At 38.7% G+C, this 18,230-nt stretch overlaps 1 long non-coding RNA gene across 1 annotated transcript in view; it reads right to left on the bottom strand.

Moving 5' to 3' along the window:
* The window catches only part of LOC150079029 (uncharacterized), a 243,010-nt gene that overhangs the window by 67,203 nt on the left and 157,577 nt on the right, over positions 1–18,230 (bottom strand). Inside the window, exon 2 of the long non-coding RNA XR_016547554.1 lies at positions 14,627–14,766. This is a non-coding gene — a long non-coding RNA (uncharacterized LOC150079029). The remainder of the gene's footprint in view (positions 1–14,626; positions 14,767–18,230) is intronic.

Raw genomic sequence — 18,230 nt, 5'->3', positions numbered from 1 at the left:
TTTTTTAGATTTGTTTATCAAATCTGATTTGCCGAATAAAATTAAATAGTTCATCTAGATTCGCAGAATTGCCTAAGATCTGTTGAAGGGTAAGTGGATTCTGCTTATTTCATGAACTCTGAAAACAAAGGAATCTCGAATTTCTGAATCGAGGTTTTACCAAAATAATGTGTTTTACTGAAAGCTGAACTTGACATTGAACACAGAGTGGAAGATTTTTATTTGCTAATAGAGGAAAATGAGTAAGATGAGTATGGCCAATTCACAGTCTGGCAAGCATTACTTCTTCTCTGCGACTTCCTCTGATGCTGGAGTGCCATATTTGTGGATTAGGTTTTATTTCCTGTAGTTTATTGTTGACTTCATTTTTCCATATCTGAGCCCATTCATTTTCACTTTCTCTAATAATGATTGGACTAATCATCGTTCTGTTTGGCAGTTCTGATGCTGACTTAGCTGCAATGTCTGCTTTTTCATTGCTTTCTATTCCGCAGTGTCCTGGGATCCAGCAAAGAGTTATTTCAGACTGTTTCTTTTGACAGAGGTTGATTAAAAAGCTAATTTTTTGTAGGAGAGGATGACGAGAATGTCGTTTATCCTGTATGGCTGAGATAGCACTGAGTGAATCCGTATATATTAGGACAGAGAGTGACGACTGTGCACATATTTCATGTAGTGCAAGCTGGATAGCATATAGTTCTGCCGAAAGTATGCTGCACTCAATTGGAAGAGATTTTGAGATTACATGCAAAGGGAATACAGCTGCTGCATCTACATGTGACTGGGACTTAGACCCATCCGTATAGACTATGAGTTTCCCAGTGTTCCGAAGTATAGTTGGCATGTAACTGTGGGATGTTAAGTGGTGGAATGGTATTTTTTTGACCATGTCTATCTCATGTCTATCCCATGGAGGAAAGGGCATATTTCTACTTTCCGCAATTTTATTGAGGTTGATTTTCCACTTCTGTATTACTTCTTGAAGACGTATCCCAGCAGGCCTAGGTTCATTAGGCTTGGATTCATAGAGTGTTGGCCAAAGAGGATCGTTGAGGTATACCCAACAGGAGTGAGTTGGAAAGCTTCTTATTTTGGCAGAGTAGGTGTTGTCTTCTAAGATAAAGCAGAGGGTCATGTGCTTCTATGTACAAGCTCTGTACTGGCGAGGTTCTGTAGCACCTAGTGCAGATCGCAGGGCACTGTGTTGGATGGTGTTCAGATACCGTCAGATGCTGTTTTGAGCTGAAGCATATACTATAGCTCCATACTCTAATCGTGACCTGATTAGAGCACGATATAAATTCAGCATTGACTGCCTGTCAGCACCCCAAGAAGTTGAGGATACTGCGCGAAGGATGTTTAATTTATGAAGGCACGTAGTTCGCGGGTAGGTTATATGCTTATGAAAATTATGTTTGGTGTCTAAAATCAAACCCAATAGTTTTATGGAGTCGGTCATCGGTATTTCTCTGCCTTTCAGTTTTAATACAAGTTCTGGATGAAGGAATAAATAACTTACAGAAGTGTATTGCTGCTGTTTTCCACTCGGTTAATTGATTATTGCTAACTGTAGTTGTCTTTCCATGGTAGCCATGTTTGATGATTGACAGGAAATAGCAAGATCGTCTGCATACATATAGGTTTCCACCGTAGCTGGGATGTCTAGTGTAATGCTACTGGTACGTAATACAAAACGTGTGGCACTTAAAATCGATCACTGAGGTACTCCTTCTTCTTGCGTGTGAATTTTGGACAACTCTTTCTGGAATCTTACTTGAAAGGTCCTGAGGTGAATAAAATTCTGAATGAATCTAGGCAGATTACCTCTCAGTCCAAGGTGTATTGCTGCTGTTTCTTGGAGGATTCCATATCTCCAGGTTGTGCGGAATGCTTTGGTAACATCAAAAGTTATCATTATCATGTGATGTTTTTTGACAAAAGCGTTTCGAATGTGAGTTTCGACTTTGACATCAGTTGTAGAATTTTACGATGGAAACCCAATTGGTGGTGCGTTAAAGCATCTTGATCTTCAATAATCCAGACAAGTCTCCTATGAACCATCTTTTCTAGTATCTTTCCTAAACGATATAGGACGATAACTGTTGGGGGAGGAAGCATCTTTCCCCGGTTTTGCTATGGCTACCACTATTGACTGATGCCATGTATCAGGGTAAACATTCTTTTCAAAGATTCTGTTGTAAAATTTTAATAGTGTAGATTTTGAGTTGCAGTTGAGATGGTGAAGCATTATGTAATAAATGCCATCTGGCCCAGCAGAACTCTGGAGAGCTTCATTGAGTTCAGTAATAGTGAACGGAAGGTTACAGGAATGTGACTGGTTTGTATTGAAGTTAATTTTATATTTTTCTACAGACATTTTTGTGCGTCTAAATGAGGCTTCATAAGACAGAGGATGAAGTGGCAGCGAATGTTTCAGCTAGTGTCTCTGCAATATCTGTTGAAGAAGAAATATTCATTCCTTTCCAAGACAAAATTGGGGTCGAATTTGTTGGAACTTCCCACTGATGATACTGGTCTTTCTCCAGATTATTCTGGGGATCAGTGTTTCTGCAGATAGTAGAAGTGAATCGAATCCACGCATCCTGTTTTGCTTTCCTACAAATTCGGCGTGTTTCAGCTTTCAGACGTTTATAATTTATAACGTTCTCTATTGGAGAATTTCGGCGAAAAAAATGTTCCAAGCTTTATTTTGTTTTCTTTTGGCAAGAAAGCAATCTGTTCTCCACCAACCATTATATCTTTGGTAATATTTGATTTAGGCATTGCAGTGGCAGCAGTTCCAAATAGTTCTTCTACTATATGCCTAGCGGCATTATTAGATGTAGTAAGTATCAAATGGCTATCGAATTGGATGGTACTAGAAAACTGTTCCCAGTTTTCTCGCTGGAAATTCCACGTAATTCGTTGGTTGCAGGTATAGTTTGTATTTGTCTGTATTTTGCAAATTATGGGAAAGCGATCACTGTTGTGAAGGTTAGTTAATACTGTCCACGCAAGGCTAGGATAAATGGATGAGGAGTATATGGACAGGTCAAGAGCAGAGCTTGATCCTGTGGGCAGGTGGATAGGTGTGTGTATACCGGTATTCAGCAGGGCAAAGTGATGGTTATCGCAGAGGCGGATTTAACGGCAGGCGCACCGGGCGCGCGCCCTGGGCCCCGACTTCTGAAGGGCCCCTCAAAACCCCAACTTTACATTTTTTTTCAAATGATACAAAGTTTGGTTTCATATGTGCAATTTTAATTACGTACAAGTTTACAATCGGCGGTAAAACCTGATAGTATGTTTATATTCGCTTATTTTCATTATTTCATTACTACGCTGCATACTATGCACATACTATTCTGCATAGGCCCCGCGCGGCTGCGCTACCGCTCATCAGAGGAATAGAATCGTATTTGCTCCTTTGTATTTACAAAGGTTCTCCTGCAGTGCAGACTTACGATAAAGGCAAATACGCGTATATCGTATATTGTTGAAATTATATTAAGATAAAATTAATTCCTGTTGATACACCAGCGCCTGGATTTTCGTAGTTTATTAATAATTTTTGAATTTTAATTAATCATTAATTTATTGCACTATAACGAAAAATCTCTTTTCTAGTATTCTAATCATTCAGACTATTAAATTTTATATTTTTATTTTCATTGATAGGCTACCAATGGTAGCTAGAAAAATGAAACGACATCTATGAGGGGCTGAAAAAAGACAAAAAAAAGACGCGAATATAATATAATACATATATTATATTAAATTTTTATTGGAAATAAAACATTAATAGTACATAATATTTTTTATTTATTTAAAAAAATGGTTAACATGTATTTTTATTTCCCTGTCTCTCTCTTTTTTTTAAGGGGCCCAATATTTTCTTCTGCGCCCGGGGCCTCAGCCGACCTTAATCCGCTTCTGTTAGTCATGTTAGTCATTAACTAACAGAAGCGGATTAAGGTTAAGTAATTAACTCTTTGTAAAAAGCAAACATTTAATTTTTTTCTAGTTGCCCTGTTGTTGTAGCAGCTGCAACAGCCCGTCGATGTTGTCTCCTTCCCCAAGTTTTTTGGGGACGGAGACAGCCCCTTACATAATGAAAGTCCTACTACACAATACACATATGAAGTAACAGTCAATATTATATGAAAATTGAGGTAATACAGTCGGCGGCTTTAATAATATAGAACATTGCTCTACAGCGGAACACTTGGGGAGGAAAGCAAACGGAATAGGAATGTGTTATAAAACGTGGGGGGGAAGTAGACATGAAGCAGTGTAATAAGAAGATTGTGGCCATTTAGAGAGCTGTATGTCAAGGAATTGGAAGAAATTTTACACAAGAAATTGATTGTCAGATACTATTACAAGTAACGATATATTAACAAGAATTTTTATAAAACTTAGAATTGTTCTAACGCATTCAGCAGAATCAATAATTTGACTCTAAAAGTTTACTGAAAATATTCTTGGCATCCCTCCTCTATTTAATTTTGGGCCCAGTGCATCGTCATCCAATGGGGTGACGCCTGTGCATGGGCCAAATGCCTCGTCATCTAACAGATGACGCCTACACATGTGACGCCTGTGTATGGGCAAAATGCCTCGTCATCTAATAGGTGACGCCTACACATGTGACGCCTGTGTATGGGCAAAATGCCTCGTCATCTAATAGGTGACGCCTACATAGGTGCCATGCAGCATTGTTTGCAGGGCTCATGTTCCCTTCCTTCCAGCCTCCCCATCTTACACAACGTTTTTTTTTTTTTCATGCCCCATGGCATTTAGATTTACACCCATGGATGTAAATCTAAATACATCACAATTATTGCCCCAGAACAACTTATCAGCGAGCAACCTCTGCTAAAATTACAAAAATTATGATATTAGGGTCCCCCCTGTTACATCTACCAATATAATATAATTTACGAATATAATATAATTTTGTCTGTAACTTGCGTGTGTTCTCTGGTCGATTTGCCTGTTTCTGGACGAAAAAACCCAGGTCTGTGGGAAAAAAACCTTGCTATCGCCTGAGACCGACTAACTGTTAAAATTACAACCGTTGCTGAAGAAACAGATCATTTCATTCTCAAATCTGGTCTTAGCCACTGAAACCCAGGAGAGTAGTTGGCAGGACCCAAGTCAGCCTCCCCGTGGCATTGTGTGGTTACGTCGGGTCCCACTAGGGTCTTCGCTGCTTATTAGCAGCGAAGACCCTAGTGGGACCGGAAGAACAAAGGGCTTGGTTGGTTTGGTTTGTATTGAGGTTTAATGGCGCATGGACTACGCGGGTCATACGCGCCAAGAACAAAGGGCACAACACAATATACTGCACATGACCCAACACACCTTCAAATCTCTGACCCGATACAACGCACACCCGCGGAGATGGGAGAAATCCCAGAAGCCGTGACACCAACATACCTTACAACCAGAGGCGGATTTAACGGCGGGCGCACCGGGCCCCGACTTCTGAAGGGCCCCTCAAAACCCAACTTTACACTTTTTTCTAATGACACCAAGTTTGGTTTCATATGTGCAATTTTGATTACGTACAAGTTTACAATCGGCGGTAAAACCTGATAGTGTGTTTATATTCGCTTATTTTCATTATTTCATTACTTCGCGGCTGCGCTACCGCTCATCAGAGGAATAGAATCGTATTTGCTCCTTTGTACTTACAAAGGTTCTCCTGCAGTGCAGACTTACGATATACACAAATACGCGTATATCGTATATTGTTGAAATTATATTAAGATAAAATTCATTCCTGTTGTTACATCAGCGCCTGGATTTTCGTAGTTTATGAATAATCTTTGAATTTTAATTAATCATTAATTTATTGCACTGTAATGAAAAATCTCTTCTCTAGTATTCTAATCATTCAGACTATTAAATTTTATATTTTTATTTTCATTGATAGGCTACCAATGGAAGCTAGAAAAATGAAACGACATCTATCAGGGGCTGAAAAAAGACAAATTAAAAAAAAGACGCGAATATAAATTAATACATATATTATATTAAATTTTTATCGGAAATAAAACATTAATAGTACATAATATTTTTTATTTATATAAAAAATGGTTAACATGTATTTTTATTTTCCCTGTCTCTCTCTTTTTCTTTTTAAGGGGCCCAATATTTTCTTCTGCGCCCGGGGCCTCAGCCGACCTTAATCCGCTTCTGGGTTATCGAGTACAGTTTCAATCATCCGCCCTCTCCGATCCATGTTCGCTGAACCCCAGAAAGGATGATGAGCATTTAAATCGCCTAGAAGGCATACAGGGTGAGCCAGTTGATTTAGTAAATCGTCTAGTTCTGCATTGGAACATGAAGCGTTCGGTGGAATATAAATGGACACAAGAGTGAGAGTAATGTCAAGAACAATATGAATAGCTACTGCTTCTAGAGTGGTGTAAAGCTGAATAAAATTGGATGGGACATTTCTACGAGTTAAAATGGCTACTCCTCCTCTTACCGGAGATTCAGAACATCTGTCGTGTCTGTATAGAGTATACCTTGAGAAGTGTGGAGTATAATTTGAGGATAAATATGTTTCCTATAGACAAATGCTTGCAGGATTGTGCTGGTGTATTAAATATTTTAATTCATCAAAATTGCTTCTTAGGCCTCTACAATTCCATTGAATGATTTTCTGCATTAATTGGGTTTAGGTTGGGTGGATTGGTCTAATCGTTTTATTTTCCCTCGATCCTGTTTATATTTTTCACGTTTCGGAAAAACTGGACGAGTTATATCCATTTCGTCACCAGCATGTAGCTGGAGAACTGTATCTTCATTATCTGACTTCTCATTAATTTCCATAGTTCGATCAGTAGGTTTATTCTGTGTAAGGTGGACGTCTTTCTCCTTTGTTAGCATTCCTAACTTGAGGGCATTATCTTGTTGTGGTTTGGATGGCATTGTATTAATAGAATTTGATGCACTTATGGTCTTTGTCGATGTCATTGTCTCACTATCCGTCAGGATGGATCTAGCCCATTGGACAAGAGATAATTTAGGAGGAATTATAATATAAGTCTGTGCTGAAACCTCTTTAGTGTTCTTAACTGCATTAGAGTATGATTTGAAACCTCTTTAGTGTTCTTAACTGCATTACAGTGTGATTTGGAAGGTATCACGTTTAATATCTGTTTTCGTGCTTCTTGGTATGAGACGTTTTTCTCTACCTTGTACTTCAATATTTTCTTACCCATCTTCCATGATTCACAAGTTCTTGAATATACAGGGTGAGCACCCTGGCAGTTGGCACACTTTGGTGTTACTGCTGTGCATTCAGTTTGGGAGTGGTCCGGAGAGCCACATGAGGGGCAAATGACCTTTCCTTGACATGCTGTTTGAGAATGACCATACCTCTGGCATTTAAAGCATCTAAGTGGATTCGGAATGTATGGTTGGATCTTACTGGAAAGGTAGCCAGCTTTAACTGATGCAGGAAGATGTGTAGTGTTAAAGGTAAGGATTACATTTCTTGTGGGTGTGAGGACACCATCTTGTTTAGTCATAATTCGTTTAGCACTGATGACACTTTGTGCCCTAAGTTCTTCAGCAATTTCATCCTCGGTAACATTAAGGAGGTCCCATTCTGAAATAACCCCTTTTGACGTGTTTAAAGTTCTGTGTGGGGTAACAGAAATGGGAAGGCCTCCAAAGGTCGTTTGCTTCAGGAGCTGCCTAGATTGATTTGGGTTCGATGTTTTTACATGGAGATCTCCTGAGCGAAGTCATTTGACCATTTTAGGAATACCTCTTACAGCTTCTATGCTTTTCTGCACAAAAAATGGAGATAAGCTGTTAAGCGGTTTTTTTTTAGAAAGAATGCAAAATTAAGAAAGCAGGTATGTCAGATTAAGAATAATCTTTTTTAATTCTTTTTTGCTTGAGATGATTCAAGTTCACGTGAGCACGTCGGCTCTACAGATGGTGATATTAAAGGATCCATGTTTGCTCCTTTTTGCGCTGAGTATTGAATTTATACTCAGGGTACCAGCCCCACCACGTGGAGGCAGGAGCGGTGCCCAAGCGATAAGATGTTAGTGGTTACTGTGTTAGAGAAGTAAGTTATATAAATACAAAAGAAAGGTGTATTTCCTTTCTTGATATAAAGCTTGCCTCTTTATTTAGAAGGAGCCAGGCGCCTTCGTAGCCAGGTGGGCAGGAGCAGCCGTGCGCACCATACGCTTCTTGATTAGACCGGGGTTCGAGCCCGTGACCACCAAATACGGAGGATGCGGAAAGGTCAGGGAATGACCACCGCATATCCCCGGAGCAATATGGCCTTGGTTGCTAATGCTCCTGAAAAAAACCAAAATAACACAATAACAGAAGGAGCCAAAAATAAATAACTTTGAAAGAAAAAGACTAGAAATCTCTTAAACTACTCGTTTATAGAAAGGACGCTTTCAAATCGCTTTGGAAAATCGCTAGATCACTTCGCTTGGCACTCGGGGCCTTTTGTGATGACTTCCTCAGCTGCAACATCGCACGACTGCTGTATATTATTGTATTTAAGGAAGTAATCAGACGTTATCCTTTACTTTCATTGATTTGTCAGCAATACAGAGGAACTTTCCCTTAAAATCTTGTATGTATAGCCATCCTGAAGTTTTAAGTAGTCATTGCTAATGAGGTTTGTTTATATTTCTGCACAACCAATCAGAAGAGTTTAATTATTTTCACAATGAATGTAATCATTAACAGTATTTAGCAGTCACATGAGCTTGAACCACGGTCCACTCATAGCGAGTGTGCTTCTGCGACCTCGCGCTTGACCATCGGCGACCGAAGAAATATATTTCAATAAAAAAAAGTAAAAAAGGCACGAAGAACTCGATTTCGATAAATATATGTTTAACATATTTATCAAGCATATTACACGTATTATATTTTTATTATCAAAAATGAAAATATTAAAGTAGTTAGCTCCAGCCGGATATCGAGCAAATGTTAATGTAACTTTCTTTATAGCTACCGAGGTATCGAATAATGGAACATAAAACCAGTTTATTAGTTCCTCAATATCTAAGCGTAATCACCTGAAGAACGTTGTAGATCATTGCGTCTATTACTCTGATGAACATAGCGACCGACCACTATAAAACAAACCGACCATGAAACTTAAAGCATTAAACGAAAAAGATAATTTACTTTGAAATGAATATAGCCGCTTTTGCATTTTTTATCTAACGTTTCAGGTTTCAAAAATAATTAACAATAAGTACAAGTTGTAATCATAAATAAAAGAACAGAAGAGTTCCTGCGTAGGGGGGAATTGGAGGGTGGGTGGATGTCCATCTGCATGCAATCATGAAGCACTTATGCCACGTTTAACTCGTTTTTCATGAAATATCCGAAAAAGAAACTCCCAAATTTAATGCAACGTCCCCTACTTCTATTATTAGCTCTACAAACTTTATAGGACACATAAATAGCAAAATGCTGGCTAAATGTTAACATTAATACAGTAATTAAGTAGGCCATTTTCTCTATGAATTATGGTTTATTTAGATGAATAATTATTATGGAAGTGCTGGTTTATTGTAGAAGCTATTTCCTCTGTGCGATAGTTTTGGTAGTTTCTTACATGCATACGAACCTGTATAGGTTTATACACTTTTATGCGTACGCGCTAATAATAATAGCTTACAGTTTATCCATTGCGGAAAAGAACTTCAATAAAACAACTTTAATAAAACAACAAAGATAAACAGAGATGTTGGAACAAGCCGAAGAAAACTAAAAAGCCGCTTCAGCAGATAATGTGCTTCATTTAATGAGTTCTACAAAGTCATTATGCGTCCATTCGCAAAGCTTTTGATTTGTGTAAATTGCCTGTGGGACGTTGATTTGAAAATGGGATCGATGTTATAAAAAGAAGGGAACAAGAAACAAAAAAAATATTAGCTGCTTATCGCGTTCAGAAAATTGCCATCTTTTTTTCTTTTTCATAAATCTGCATTATTAATTAGAGTGGACGAGATATTTAACAAGAACATTCAGTTAAAACATCTACGTTCCTTACAACAAACGAAATATTTTCTCTTAGGCTTAGTAACATAATGCCAGGCAATCGCAGTCATTTCTTTTTTGGTGGCTGCAGGCCCGCCATCTGGCGTACTAAGAACGAAACAGTCACTTAGTTTTTTTAGTTATTATTATTTTTTTAAATATATTTCTCTTTTACCAACAATACACGAGAAAATTAATGCAAGAATTTAATATCTGCGCGTTTATCAATCCATATATATTTTGAAAGGTTTGAATATTTTATTACTGGCAAATTAAACAAATTTATTCTTCGTGGAAAGTTAATAGTAGGCACAATAAATAAAATAACTGCATTGATTGGTCGTAATTTTGCTTGTGTACAATTATTCTCTCCGAGCGTGTACTTCTGAGATATCTAACAATTTTTTTCTCTTCCCCCTCCCCTCCCCTCCCTGTACTTCGTAGTGGAATTTTAAAATACAGAATGACGGAGACAACACGCAATAACACTAGTGGAATCGCGTGCCTCGACGCACTTTGCAACATCTGGCAATATTTGAATTAAACATTTTCTGTACACAAGAGAAGGGGGATATTGCGCATGTAATGAATACCACACCTTTTAATCCAAAGTGGAAATTAGATCTATTTATATATTCGAAGGTTTCCAAGAATTTGATAATAAAGGAATTGGAGTACTGGAAATTACTCGCATAAATGATCTATAAACATCTGAAATATCGTCTTAATCTTCTCCTAGGGGGATATTCAAAAATAGGATTTCCTTTGTGTCGGGATAGAGTAGTAATTTCGGTAATGAAGATAAATCTTTAAAGATCTCCCAAGGATCGTGGGATAATGCTTAGCTATTGCTGTAACTGATCTATCACGAAGTATGAAATGCTGACATCGGCATCTTCAAAAACGACTTTTGCTTCATCAAGCTATACACAAGCTCACAGTTGAAATTAGAACTTCATTTAAAAATAAATAAAACTATATGACTGAATAAAATTTATTGAATAAAATAAGATAACTTTGGTTGAATAAATTTTCTTAAATCTTTTGCATTTATAAAAAGTTTTCTGTTATATTTGAATTTTGAAATATAATTAATTAATATGAATGGCATTTCTATTTTTTCTCAACAGTTCAGGTCAAGAAGCCGTACTCCAATCGGTCGAAAGACCAATTACATGACCTTAATCGTAATGAATGGATGGATTTTATAAGCAGATTCCCAACAATTGCTGATTTGCCCACTTACCCAAGCTGCACTACACAATTACTACTCCATGGCATTTTATAGTGAAATGTCTCAACTTCTTAGTAGATCCATCGTTCCATGTTTAATACAGCCTTCTCGCAGTAGATGTTCCCTACAGCCTGGAACATATTCTTTAAGATCCCTCACGAAAACGCAATCTCACCAATACCAAAACATTACAGACCTATCTCCTCAGCATTCACACTTCTCAACGTTGGAGAAAGCCATCTTGCCTGCTCCAACTAACCACCTTCTCCTAGAAAAACCACTGAAATATCATTATTCGGTGTCTCACCACTCTATTCTTACAGACTTTCTGGCAATGACAGACTTGGCTCTCAAAGCTTTCGATGCGAAGCCCGGTTTGTCCGTACTGTATAAAAATAAATAAATTTTCTGTTCATACGCCGCATGGGAACTGGCCACAGAGTTTCGTATTTCTACAATTCCAACCACAGTTTTAGCCTGCGAAGGCTCAAATGTAGCAATGGAGTTGTCGTAGGACGAGGAGAAGAATGCTAATAGCATCCTACCAAGGTAATAGAGGATGGTATTCTTCAGAGAGAATCCTGGCGCTGAATTTGTAACTCTCAAAGATGAAAAGCAATAAATAAGCTATTTCTTCTTATTTTTAAATCAAAAATAAAATTTCTGTTTTATACTCCGGAACGATCACATGAGATCTGAGGAGCTCACATGATAAAGGTACAAGAACATTGCACTTCTCTAGTAGAAAAGAGTACTGTTATTTATTCTCAGTGGATACCACCACCAAGACGGTCACCGTTTCAAAGCTGTTGAAACGGTGGCCTATCATTGGTGGGTGGGCAGGTACCATGGTAGATACAATTAAAAACGATGCCTTCATACTACGTACGTAGTTAAATTTATGGGTATTATATAGTTAATTTAAGCCCATATCATTATGCCTGGTGCATTGAATCTCCAAATACTTTCACATCATTTAAAGATAGCTATTTGCTTTTCACAAAAAAAAAATAATAAAAATAAATAAATAATAATAATAAATAAAATAATAAAAACACACACACACACACCCTTACCATAAATATCCGCACACCTGCATATCGAAAAATAACTTATTTAAAGGAAAACTAATAACGTCCACCAGTTATTCGCAAAAGTACTCCAATATTTTCTGCCATTCGTCCCTTAAGGAGGCGGCCAGTTCAGCTCTGCTTTTTGGGCAGTCTCTCCTCACACGCACCTGACGATTCAATTCATCCCAGAGGCTCTTTATAGGATTGAAGTTAGGGCTCTGGGCTGGCCAGTCCAACTTTTCGACACTGGTGTTCTCAATCCAGGTCGTCACAATGCGAACAGTATGACATGGAGCATTGTTCTGCTAATACAGGTATGGGGGTATCCCCGACGGGCTGCCACGACGTAGGTATCTTATTATCGTTCAGAACGTCTAGACAGATTTCCGCGTTCATGGTTTTGTCCAAAACAACCAATGATCCCATGCCAAACCATGGAAAATAGCCACAGACCACACTGCCTCTGCAGGTAGCTTTCTCCGGGCATCCGTCATACTGGATCCGTCGGATCCGTCATCCGACAATCAGACTGGTAGATCATGTATTGCGACTTGTCAATCGAAAACACAGCTTTCCATTTGTCTACGGTACAAGAACGGCGGACCTTACACCAAACTATTACAACATCTGGAACTAGTCAAAGTGATTACTAGCTAGTGGACGGCTGCACTACTGTAGTAACCCATATCAAGTAGCGTCTAACACGAAGTACTGGCACTGACATGTGACCCAATTATTTCATTGAGTTGTGTGTGCTGCAACGACGTCGACTTGAGTTCCGAGCAGATGATTCCTTATAGGGCTCTCTTGTTACGTTCCTCCAGTTTCGAAGGTTTTCCAGGCCCTTTCTTGACGGCTTCAGCATCAGTCCACTCCCATTTGCAGATCAAATCACCATTCGTCGAGCTAGGAATATCCAGTGCCCATGAAATGTCACGTACATGCAGATTTACTTGTGTGGCACTCCATTATCATTCTGCGCTGGAAGTCTGTTAGCTTCGTCGATTGCTCCCTTTTGCATTCGTAATCGTACTACTCTCTCCTCGAAGGCCTAAAGCATATTTATAGTTATGTCTGAAACGTGGTACTTGGGTATAAAGCGACCAGCTAACAATGGAGGACCATCCGAGTATTAATGGTAGTGCAATGTGTGTGTGTGTTTTTGAACATGTTCTTACATCTTTCAGCCTGATTATTTTCCCAGCAGTTTTCCTTTATCGGTGGACCCTGAAAAGTTTAACGATCCGCAGTGACATCATAAAATTGATATCACTGCTGAAAATCTAACTTTACTTTTGATGCGAAACTACAAAACTCACATTTATTATCGTTTTGTTTCATTATTTGGTATATTTTTGTATACATCGCCTATTAATTCGAAATAACTAAGGAGGTATTAAACACTTAAAGAAATAAAACTGGATAAAAACCCTAATGAAATAAAACTAAAATAATAGCGTAGAATGCTTCAAAATGATGTGTGAAGTTCACTTTCTTCAAATCCTTTTCCTGTCTGCAGTGCATAATACCCACTGTGTATCCCGCGTTATTTGTTGCAAAATTTCTTTCGGTTACGTTGCAAATCCGATGGCTTATTAAATTAGTTTCATTTCAGACAGATGAGTTGGCAAGGCGAACAAGAAAGCCGGAATCATCATTTCCCCGAAGCACCTGTACCGAGGAGACCCTCTTAATTATAACCATGTAATGGCTGCCTTCGATCCTACCCCTACCGTGGTAATTACTCGCAGGACAGTAATGGAGCCGCATCATCTACCTGATAAAACTAAATTCACCCAGACATTCCGCAATTTATCTTTTCCCATCCAGAATACATTAACTTGGGCTAACCATCATCTGTTTCGTATTAAAATTGCAGAAAATTTTTGAAATGTCCACAGAATGGATTCATAAGAGGTACTTAGAAGTAGCCAACCGAATGACGGTTGTGAGAGGTTGAGCGGATATTTAGTAAACAATTTTGTATATTTGTATTTGTATGATGGAAGGGTTTCTGAAAGACTGGAGAATCAGGTTTCTTTTATAGTATTCTCCTGGCCCCTGCTAGAACATGAGAATCGAGCTCTTTCAACTATATTCGGAGTTTCTGACAACTGTTCGGGCACAGTTGTATAATTTAACGGTATGCCCCCCCACCTCCCATCTAAAAATATAATAAAAAAAGAATGAATATTCAGAATATGCGTACATCTTGTTAAACTTAATGCAGTGAGAATAATAACACACAAATTCAAAATTATTTGCCTACCTCTTGGATACTGTAAATAACAAATAACAAAAAGTGGAATAATCCAATTCACACCAAAAGTTGGAGTTTTAAATCGGTCTCCGCAAGTGGGTGCTAAAGATATCTTCGCTCTCTTCTTGTACTGACTTGGATCAAGACTCCTGAAAATAAAAAAACGCAGTTGATGTATTTGAGGTCAAAATAACGCTTAGGTAATATATTTTTTAGTGTGTAGCTTTAAATAAATAAATTCACTTAAATACCGTCTAATTACCCACCACGGCGACGAACGCCAGGAATTAAAATGTACAAAATGAAAGTAAAAATAGCATATATATATATATTTCGAATCTAGTGCAGTCTTTAGATTTCGGGTCAAGGTGTTCTAAGGCGTTGCAGTGTCTAGAGACTCCTAGAGTGCAGGTGCCTTTCTTAGAGAGTCCTAGATGGCAGGCTTCAAGATCCACACTGGGGTATGTTGCGATGGTCCTAATCAACGAGGGTTTTATGATCGTCGATTTCTACCTGTGGTCAGCAATGGGAGTAACACGCGAACTTGATGGTCAACGGCGGAAACCAGTAATGCCAGATATTTTATTCGGGTAGGTTATCGAGTGCAATTATCGACTGTAAAGACAAAGGAGCTTTATTTCCTCGAATACTAACTAAGTAATGTTATTAAATTTATGAACACCAACGAGTATACTCTCTTCATCGATCGAAGTCGAAAATATTCCTGCCATTACTGCATTTACGCCGTTAGAGTATAAAGAAAAATTAAGAAAGATAAAAAAAAAAAAAGGTAAAAAATTAGCATTCTGAAGTGGTAAGCAAGGCTTATGTGCATAATTCAAACTTCATTACTTTTATATATACCATCCTGTTTGTTTCTAATCTCTTCTCCCCTCTTCCCCCACCCCCAACTAACAGTGCTATTATTGTTAGGACCGAGACTATAAATTACGTTCTGTTTTAACCTCGACAACCTATTTAGCTCTATTGTTATCCTAAAGCCAATCATTCTTTCAAGCCTCTTTCGCTATTCGGGTCACGTATTCCGTTTCGTATGTCATTAACTGCGCCCTGGCCTGCTGTTTAGCCATTCATGCTGTATCTCCATAGCGGGCCTAAACATATTTCATTGTCTCTACCACTCGCGTACTCAATCGATTCTTTGTAAAACTGTCGCGGAGTACTTTTATTTCAGCCATTTTTTTTTTTTTTTTGCTCGTTTAGATTTACAAGGAAGGTATGGGGAGAGGGGGAGTTATTAGATATTTCTGATGGTTCGCTAAGCTTCACTAGGTCTCTTGACGCTTGGCGGAGTTTTCCTTCTTTGTAAGTATCATCTTTTAATCTGCGTACCATTTAATTTAGTGCAGAAATATTCGGAACTGTGGATTTGATCCACACTCGATTACCTCGTTCTCTATTGGACAGACAGACTGGGAGAATATTTTGACTACTACATGAAATATGGACATTAATAGCAATGAAAAATTACTGCATTATGGAAAGTGGTAATGGTTAGTCATTCTGAATACAAATTAATCTTTCCGATATCGATGACCTCTTTCAAACTGCTATTATTATGTTACGAGCTATCGTATTAACTATAATGCTCCAAACAGACTGAAACGAGTTTATCAACTATTCTTCTAAGCCCTCTTTCTTTCAAAATGAGATTAGAACTGTTTCAGATTTTCAATCTATTAAAGAAGCTAAATATACAAACTGACTCCAGGAAAATAATGGAAAAATGTTCCATTTCACCCAGATAGTTATACTATTAAGATTCTTTTAATAAATAAATTTATGTTTATTTTTCGAGACAGTCACATAAGGTCAGAAGAGTTCATACTATAGAATATTACAGAAGGTTGTAGCATCACGTAGATTCGAACACCACCGGGGGTTTCCCCCATCTCCGCTTGCTATACATTGTGGGTGTGAAACAGAACACTGTCGATGCCAGAGGTTTAAAAATGTATGGATTTTGTACATGTGTAGTGTCGCGTACCGTTGTCCTTTGGTCATTTAGCCGCTGGGCCCATTAATGGGACCCAACGTTGCCCACACTCAGCCCAGTGGAGGCAGACCAGATACACCAGTATTATAGTTATTTACTCTGGCAGGTCCTGCCATCTAAATTTCCTGAGTTTCAATGGCTATGACCTTAAAAAAAAACCGTTATAGATAGGGGTCAGCCAAAAGGAGTACTATTTATGCGAATTGATGTTATTAAGTTTTTGGGTGTAGGGCTCAAGCAATTTAGAGATGATTCGGACACTATTAGTTGTAAGTTAGAGAGAGGGGGAGACTGAAGGCTTGGGGGGGGGAAACAGAGATAAGGGGTCCATAGAAAAGATGACCCCCAAATCAGTGGAGCAGGCACTAGAAGGAAAAGAAAGACGGCGAGGGGGTAGACCAGGAGTCACCTCCCCCTCCCACCCGGGGAGTGAGGGAAAGAACCAAGCAAGGGAGCGTGGCTAGAAAAGCCTAATGGTATCTGAGCTGTGCTGGTGGTTGTCACTCCTGGGACGAATCAAGGAAGGAGTTGTATGGCACTATTCCCGCGGAGGTTTAAGGTAAAGTTCGTTGCCTGGTAAAAAAGTCTTGGACAAACTTGGAAAAGGCGCGGTAGTGTTGCTCGTGTTCCAGAAGATGGTTTTCTTGATCCCGTGGAAGGTAATGAATCTATGTAATGAGAATGAGTCGGAGATCGTAAAGCGGGCAGTGGTACATAAGGTGGTCCCAGGTTTCCTGGGATCCACAGTTACACAGAGGGTTGTCTGTTATATGGAAGGAAATCAGTTTTGCACAAATGGAACGGTGCCCTGTGTGAAGGAAGGTGGTTTGTATACCTGGGGAGAACCTTGTCGGGCATTTGGGATAAACTGTTTGGACTTCTGGAAGAAATTTTCAGGTTAGGCCCCCTTTGTAGACTCCGTCCACCTAGTCTGCCAGACCTGTATTAAATGGGTGATAAGTGTCTCTTCTTCTGCAGTCCTACTGTTGAGTGGATCAGAGGTAAAGTCTAATATTGTGTCTGATTTTCCTTTGGAGAGTTGATAGAGTACACCTGTGCGGACAATTTCTAGGTCTAAAGGTAGTACACCTGCTAGGACTTGCAGAGCATGGGTTGAGACTATGCGACAAGTTCGTGTTATTGTTAGGAGGATAGAGCGCTGGATGGCTTCTAGCTTTTGGCGATTGACGACGGTTTGCACCTTTGCGAACCACACCCACGAGGCGTAAGTGATGGCAGGGATGAAAATTATATAGATGTGTGGTACAGTCTCAATATAACAAAAGGGTTCTTGTAGCTGTCATTCACCACGTCTCTTAAGAAATCACTATAAATACAATTGAGGCGGTTTTTAAGCACAGAACAGACATAACCGATATGTAGCTATTCTGGGGTATAAACAGACTATTTTATTTATATATTGAAAACAGTTATTAATTAGGCAAAATATGAATTGTAAAATTCGCAATACAATTGTTTTAGTCTGGACAATGTTATTAAGTTTTTGGGTGTAGGACACAAAACGGGATAGTATTGAAATATACATGAATCCCAAGCAGTGTTCTCTACTCGCTTGCTGAGCTGCCGAGTGCTCAA

The sequence above is a fragment of the Mastigoproctus giganteus genome, chromosome 10 (genome assembly GCF_048544385.1).
Source record: "Mastigoproctus giganteus isolate SK-2022 chromosome 10, ASM4854438v1, whole genome shotgun sequence".
Classification (NCBI taxonomy): Eukaryota; Metazoa; Arthropoda; class Arachnida; order Uropygi; family Thelyphonidae; genus Mastigoproctus; species Mastigoproctus giganteus.
This window is presented reverse-complemented; position numbering and strand designations above follow the sequence as displayed.